This window comes from Vigna unguiculata, chromosome 8, assembly GCF_037176805.1.
Source record: "Vigna unguiculata cultivar grain cowpea cultivar isolate G323 ecotype 2 chromosome 8, ASM3717680v1, whole genome shotgun sequence".
In the NCBI taxonomy this organism is placed as follows: Eukaryota; Viridiplantae; Streptophyta; class Magnoliopsida; order Fabales; family Fabaceae; genus Vigna; species Vigna unguiculata.
This window is the reverse complement of record NC_140799.1, coordinates 7,882,809-7,890,865: the sequence shown is the minus strand read 5'-3', so window position 1 is coordinate 7,890,865 and position 8,057 is coordinate 7,882,809. Positions and strand designations below refer to the sequence as shown.

Sequence of the window (8,057 nt, the reverse complement as noted above, 5' to 3'; positions counted from 1 at the left end):
TCTAAAATATTTTGAATATTTAAAATATCTTTAAATATCAATTTTAAAAGTATTTTAGAATATAAATATTAGAAAAAAATATTTAATAATTATATTCTTATAATATTTTAAATAATTATATTCTATTTAGCAATTAAATATAAGAATTTTATTCAATTTATAATTGAATTTAATAATTTATAATTGAATTTAAAAAATAATAAATTCAAATATTAATTTGAGAAAAATATTAATATAATTTGTATAAAAGGTATTAAATTTAGTGTTAATTTGAGAGGGACAAAAAAAAATAAAAAAAAATCAAGAGCTGATACATAACATGTACTGTTAAAAACATTAACTATATAAACACCATTAATGAAAAGGATCAAATTAACCAAAATTTAACAAAAATAAAAGTATAATTAAACAGAAAACAAAAATAAAAATTAAATTAAATAAAAACAACAAAAATAAGAATCAAATATATATTTAAGTCTAACTTTTAATAAAAAAATAAAATGCAAATAAATATAACTTCACCTCAACTAAAATAAAAGAACTGAAATAATATATTAAGAATAACTTCTTACTATCAAGTTATATAATTCTTTTAAAATTTATCTATTTATATTGCTTTAAATGTCAATAAAAAGTTGGACCACTTTATTACATTTTTCAAGAATCGCATATCTCAAGGAATTGACATTTCGGTGCACACACTCTTATAAGAGTCAGTAGCCAACACACAATTCGAAGCCAAGGGAGCCTCATTCAGAAACAACATTCATGGCAAACCAAAACCCTTCTTCAATTCCAATCTCAAACCCAGAAACCACCCAAACCAATCCAACCACAAGTTTCTCACCCAAAGTGATCGTGCAGAAAGTGAAAACCAATTTGGTTTTACGTTCAAAATGGGCTGAACTCAACGGTGCCATAGGTGACCTCGGCACCTACATACCAATAGTTCTATCTCTAACACTTTCTAGGAACCTCAACCTCGGCACAACGTTGATCTTCACAGGTATCTACAACATCCTCACCGGTGCAATCTATGGGGTTCCCATGCCTGTCCAGCCCATGAAGTCCATCGCCGCAGAGGCCCTAAAAGACGCCAGCTTCGGCGTGCCGGAGATCATGGCCGCCGGAATCTTAACCGGCGCCGTGTTGGCGGTTCTGGGTGTGACAAGGCTGATGCAGCTTGTGTACACACTGATTCCTCTATCTGTTGTGAGGGGAATTCAACTAGCACAGGGCTTGTCCTTTGCTTTGACAGCAGTTAAGTACATCAGAAAAACCCAAGACCTGCCAAATTCCAAGGCTTTGGGTGAAAGGAGTTGGTTAGGGTTAGATGGGTTGGTTCTGGCAATAGTGTGTCTGTGTTTTATTGTGATTGTGAATGGTGATAAGGATCATGGGTGTGAAAAGAGGATTGAAGAAGATGGGAGAAACAGGAGTAGAGTGAGAAGGGTTGTTTTCTCACTTCCTTCTGCTTTCATAGTGTTTGTGTTGGGTGTTGTTTTGGCATTTGCAAGGAGGCCTGAGATGGTGCATGAGATAAAGTTTGGACCTTCAACTGTGGAGGTGGTGAAGTTGTCTAAGCATGCATGGAAGAAAGGGTTTGTGAAGGGTACAATTCCTCAACTTCCATTGTCAATTTTGAACTCTGTGATAGCTGTATGCAAGTTGTCAAAGGATTTGTTCCCAGAAAAGGAGTTTTCTGCAACTTCCATTTCAGTGAGTGTGGGGATGATGAATCTGGTTGGAAGTTGGTTTGGTGCAATGCCATGCTGCCATGGGGCTGGAGGACTTGCAGGACAGTACAGGTTTGGTGGAAGGAGTGGTGGTTGTGTGGCCATTCTTGGTGGTGCCAAGTTGGTGTTGGGATTGGTGTTGGGAAGTTCTTTGGCACACATTTTAAGACAGTTTCCTGTGGGGATCTTGGGAGTGTTGCTTCTGTTTGCTGGAATTGAATTAGCCACATGCTGCAGAGACATTAATAGCAAAGAGGATTCTTTTGTGATGCTTGTTTGCACCACATTTTCTCTTGTGGGATCAAGTGCTGCTCTTGGGTTTTTGTGTGGAATGATTGTTTATGTGCTTCTTAGGCTCAGGAATTGGACTAGTGATAAACTATTTCCTAACATGGCAGCATAAAGCACAGGAAATGGAGCATATATATATATATATATATATATAGAATGTTATAGCTTCTTTTTTCTTAATTATTATTAGGCTGTTCTGTAAGTGTGTAACTACTAAATAAATCAGGGAATGAAGTCATATTTTCTTCATACCATTCATTATATCAGGACTTATGATGATAATTAGGAGTTAGAAATTTTTTTTTTATTAACTTACTTAAGATTTGATTTTTCATTTACTGAATATATATATATATATATATATATATATATATATGTATATATATATGTATATATATATATATACATACATATATATATATATATACATATATATATATATAAAGACTTTCACAAAATACACAAATGTATTTAATTTAGACTTTAAGGATTTTGAGCATTTCATACAGCACTGTTATCTTCTACATTCAACAGAGAAAAGAAACATTATTTACCTGTATTCTATAGTAAATTCCTATAACTTATAGACACAAATATTTTTTTCATAACAAGTTAAGGAGTAAAAATCTTCATTAACTCTCATAATCTCACATCACATCTTTTTATCTGAGTCTAGTAAAGAATAGATTCAAGATAATCACATTTCAAATTTAATAGACACACGTCAATGGGACGAAGTCACATCCATACACTCTAGATTTTCCACCTTAAAGTTGCCATCAAAATTTAATTAACTTCTCTTGAAATTCTAGCTACTCCAACAATAGTTTCACACAAGTTAAAATCTACTACAAAACCTTTAAACATAAAACTAAAAGTACCACCAAGGCTCTAACTATATAGTAAAAATTCGATTTTGCTCAACAAACCATGAAACACAAATCTCTCTACATCCAACCATTCTCATCTTTATTAATTTTCTTATTACAAAATCTAGAAAAAAGCTGAACGAATATATTAAAAGTAATATTATGGAGATATAATAATTTCTATGGAATGAGATTTAAATGGTTAACTTTTTTTATTTATAAATTATTTAATTTAACTCGATCCTTACACAGCTACATAATGTATCACAAACATTTATTAATTATATTGTCAACGACATGAATATGGATTTGCTTTCACAATAAAAGAGAAAACAGCAAAAGGAATATAAAATTCCAATTTGAGCTAATGCGATCACCTTTCCGAATATATTTGAAAATTGGATTCTCGAACATAGGAATTTGTATTTTGAAAAGAGTTGCAAAAACCATCAGGAATTAACCACTACCAGTAGTGATATTTTCTGTTTCTTTCTCCTTCTTTTCTTGTAAACTTTAAACTAATCAAAAGTTGTTTTCATGTTTATCAGTTGTCAATGATGAATAGAAGAGAGTAAACATTTTTTGTTTTCACAGCCAATAACGTGTTGTGTTGAGCAAATGAGGGTGAAGAATAAGAATAGATAAATCTTTTCTGATAAGACTAGCCATTATGGAATATATGTTATGAATGAATATAATCGTTTTAAAAGTACTAACCGCATATCTTCCACTGAGCTAGATTACCATAGAGTTTCTGTTCATCCACTTAATATCAAATAAAATTATCTTGGAGCATAAAAGGGTAAGAATCCCAAAAAAGGGTTCTACTCGTGTGAAAAACAACAAAATCGTCATTTGAATTTAGAAGAGATTAATGATACATTTACAGCTGGAATGCATATATAATTAACTTTATTTCTTGAACAGTTACAAGTAAATAAATACAATTTTAAATACTCTCCTAATGTTAGAGACTTGTTCTCACAGGACCAAATATACCCTAAGGGACAAAATTTTACTGAGGTCGAGATCTCCTAAATTAATACTTGAGTCCCATTTTCAGTTTTTCTTTCAAGTTACCAATCCTCTTCACTTCCTCCTGTCTTCGATGAGAGTGCAAAGTCCTCCATGGTGAGATGTGTCTACAAAAACATTTTGACGTTCAAGTTAGTTGTTGCAATAAGCAGGGTGATTAGAATAAATGAGATCAATTTCTTATTTCGATGGGCTAGACTATTGGACCTGGATTATGTAGGATTAGTTCATTTTAGGGTTTTACTAAATATGTTTACTTATCCTTAATTGTCCTGTGACTCGTCTTTTTGCAAAGATGGATCCGTACGAGAGTAGTGGCATATGTATTTGTCCTTTTATCTATGTCGATGGTCCTCTACCTTGAAGTTGTAGGGACATACTCAGTCCTGTGCGTACAAGACTAATTTAGGAACGAAAAATATTAGTAGTTAAAATCTTACAAATTAATGTTAGAGATCAATTTAGATTTTGGTTTACAAATTAATTATAAATTTCTATTAATAAACAAAGACTATTTTAGATATCAATAATTTTAATTTATAAAATATTGTCTAAATTAGACATGTTAATTTGGTCCAACTCATCGTGTTTGGTCCTGAACCATATGGATCGGAGCCAAAAGAGCCCATATGGCCCAAAAACCCCACAAGACCAAAATGCTCACAAAAGTCTTGTAGGCAAGATAATGGCAGACTTCAACAAATATTTTTGGGTGCCAAAATTTTCTTTTATAGATGTATACAAATTTAAGGGAGCAAATACATGTAATAAAATTTAAAAATAAATTCTTATTTAATAAATTTCATAATCAACCTCCACCACTAAGGTGAGGGCTAGACCGTGGTGTTTTTTTAAACATGAAAAAAATATTAATTTTTTAAAATATATTAAGAAATGTAAGCAACAATGAATATAAAAATCAAAACTTCAACTCAAACCGACCTTTAGCTTGAACAACTTGGATCGACCTTCGACTTTTGCTAACTTTGCTCAAATTTTGGCTTAGGTTGAATTATCTCAACATTTGGCCTGGGTCGATCTATCTTAAACTTTGGCCTCGGTTGGATCATCTCGACCTTCAACAAGAGTCAACTCGTCTTGATCGATGGCCTATGCCGACTCGGGTTGAACATGAACTCAAGATGACTTGGCTTGAATAATGGTATGGGTCGTCTACGCTCGACTATGGGTCAGGCCAACTCGTCTCGACCTTCATGCTAAGATAGTTTGTCTCGACCTTCAGCCTTAGGCCAACTCGTCATGAACTTCAGGCTTGGATCATTTCGTCTTGACCTCTTATCAGGGTTGGCCCATCTCAACCTTCACCATGGGTTCCATTCTGACTTTCGGCCACAACTAGTCCATCTTAACCTTTTGTCGAGGCTGACTTGTCTTAACCTTAATCTCAGGTTAGCTCTTCTTGACCTTCATTCTATAATAGCTTGTCTCGACCTTCGATTCGGGACAACATGTCTCAACTTTTGCTCGGTTTGGTCCATCTCAACCTTTTGCGTAGGTAGATTCGTCTCAAACTTCTACTTGACTAAGTCATCTTAGACCTTCAGCCCGACTCAAACTGTCTTGATCTCTAATCTAGTCAGGCCTTTCTCAACCTTTAGTCAAGGTGGCCTGTCTTGACCTTTAACTTGAGTAAGTCTATCATGATCTTTGGCTTGGACTAACATGTCTCGACCTTCGACCAAGGCCAAGCCGTCTCACCCTTGTATCTGGGTCAGCCCGTCTTAACATTGGGCTTGGGCCAACCCATCTCGACATTGGACCCCGACCAGCCCGTCTCCACCTTCATCTTCGAATGACCCATCTTAATGTTCGTCCTAAGTCAATCTATCTTAACCTTCGGCCCGAGTTGTCACGTCTCCACATTTAGTTAGGGTCCACCTGTCTTGACCTTCGGCCCAAGTAGACTTGTCTCAATGTTGGGCCCAGAATAACCTATCTCAACCTTTGACCAGGGTCGATTTGTCTTTACCTTCATATTGGGTCAGTTAGTCTCGACCTTCGGCTCGGGTCACCCCTCTTAACCTTTGGACTCGACTTGACTTGTCTTTACCTTCTACCTTTGTTGGTCCGTCGACCTTTGGGTTGGACCCGCCCATATCGACCTTCTACCTAGGTCTCCTCGTCTCGACCTTAATTCGGGCTAACTTGTCTCAAACTTTTGCTTGAGGCAACCCATCTTGACTTTTTGTCTAGTATGATTTGTTCTCAACCTTTTGCTCTAACCAGTACCTTTAACCCAGATCAACACATCTCAACCTACGACTTGGCTCGCTTGTGCCAACTTTCAAGTCCAACCTGATCGTCTTAACCTTCTGCTCAGGTTAACCTGTCTCGACCTTCTATCTGGGTCAATTTGTCTCGATCTTTGACCCAAGATGAAGTTGTTGTATTTAAGAGTTAATTAAGGTCTTGTAATGGAATCAAATCCACTTTGGCCTTGATCCTAACCACTCTAAGAGCGGGCTTTAGTGGTTGAGACTTTTGTTTAGCTTATTCAAGAGTGGGTTAAGGCTCGTCTATGGACCATGAGTCAAATTGACACCTATATTCTAAATTAGTCAATATAATAATTAATTTTTTGTTTTTAAATTAATTACTATTTAATGATTTTATTATAATATAATGGTATAGTTTCATAAAGTGAATAATGTTACCAGATTTATCTTCCCAACCATAGAAAAGATTAAAGACATAATATATATATATATATATATATATATATATATATATATATATATATATATATATATATATATATATATATATATATATATATCGATAAGATGTGTTATCTACATTCATTTTCGTCTTTTATGTATATTTCACAAGAATATGGACATTGTAGAGCAATGTTCATCTTTGTATTATCTTTATATCGTTCCCTTCAATCTTAAATGCAAAATTACTTTAATTAACTTGATTATTCTCTGATATGTCTACATATGAAAGACTGTGTTTCTTTACATTTATATGCTCAATATAAAAACAAAAACAAAACACAATATTAAATATTAAATATTACAAATAATATATATTTTATCTTTTATTTTAACATCGCAGGATAAGTACTCTTATGTTTTCACACATATATTATTTTCAAACACTGAATAAAAATATTGGGTGCAAATATTTTTTCAAATATCAATTTCATAATAAAAGTTTGCGTGCTTTAGATGTTTTCAAAGATTATTTCGTAATACGATTACCATTACCATTAATGTTAGTATATATATATATATATATATATATATATATATATATATATATATGAAAAGATTTAAAATAAAATAACACAAAGAAAATAAATTAAAACAAACAATTTGTTACTCTTCTTTATAAATAGCATTAATATAAATTTTTTTATACAAAAAATAATAAATATAAAAATAATGTTAGAGGCACGGTTTAAGGTATAATTAATAATTTTTTATTTTATTATTTTTACATTAAAAACTGAAATAATTAATTTTATTAATTAAAATAATATAAATTTATATAACAGATTTTATAAAGATAAAGTGTTATTTAGAACTTCTAAACAATATCCTCTGACACACTACGAACACTTTGAAATTTATAAGACTTCTACTAAAATGCAAGAAAAATATTTCTTTGACACTTAAAGAGTCTTTATGAGTAGAAGCTTGAAATGTTTGAAAATTACAGTATTTAACTTTTGCAAAAAAAAAAAACTTTTTTAAATTTGTAATCTTTTTCAAATTCTTCTAAAAATATTGCAATTTCATGTGAAAAATTTCTCCCTTTCTTCATAATATCTTTTTTCATTCCTTCAAATTAATTTTTTTTTTAATTATATTTTAGTTTTTAACAATTAAAATATAGTTATTTTATTATCTTTTATTTTTTTATAGGTGTGCATCAAATAAATTATTAATTAGAAATGTATATCACTTATGAGCATTTTTGTTCTTTAAATAAAGTAAAATTGTATTTATGATGATGAGTGGAAGATTCATTTAATATTACAATTAATTATCCACTCTTGTAAAATTCAAGATATATTAATTATTCTTAACCAATGTCCTCAGTACACTAGATAGCAAAACCCTAAATATAAATAGTAATGTTATTATATTTATTTGTA

The 8,057-nt window shown here is 32.0% G+C and overlaps 1 pseudogene; it reads left to right on the top strand.

Moving 5' to 3' along the window:
• Window positions 1-722: 722 nt before the first annotated feature.
• LOC114193496 (molybdate transporter 1 pseudogene) lies at window positions 723-2,288 on the top strand (annotated as a pseudogene).
• Window positions 2,289-8,057: the final 5,769 nt, after the last annotated feature.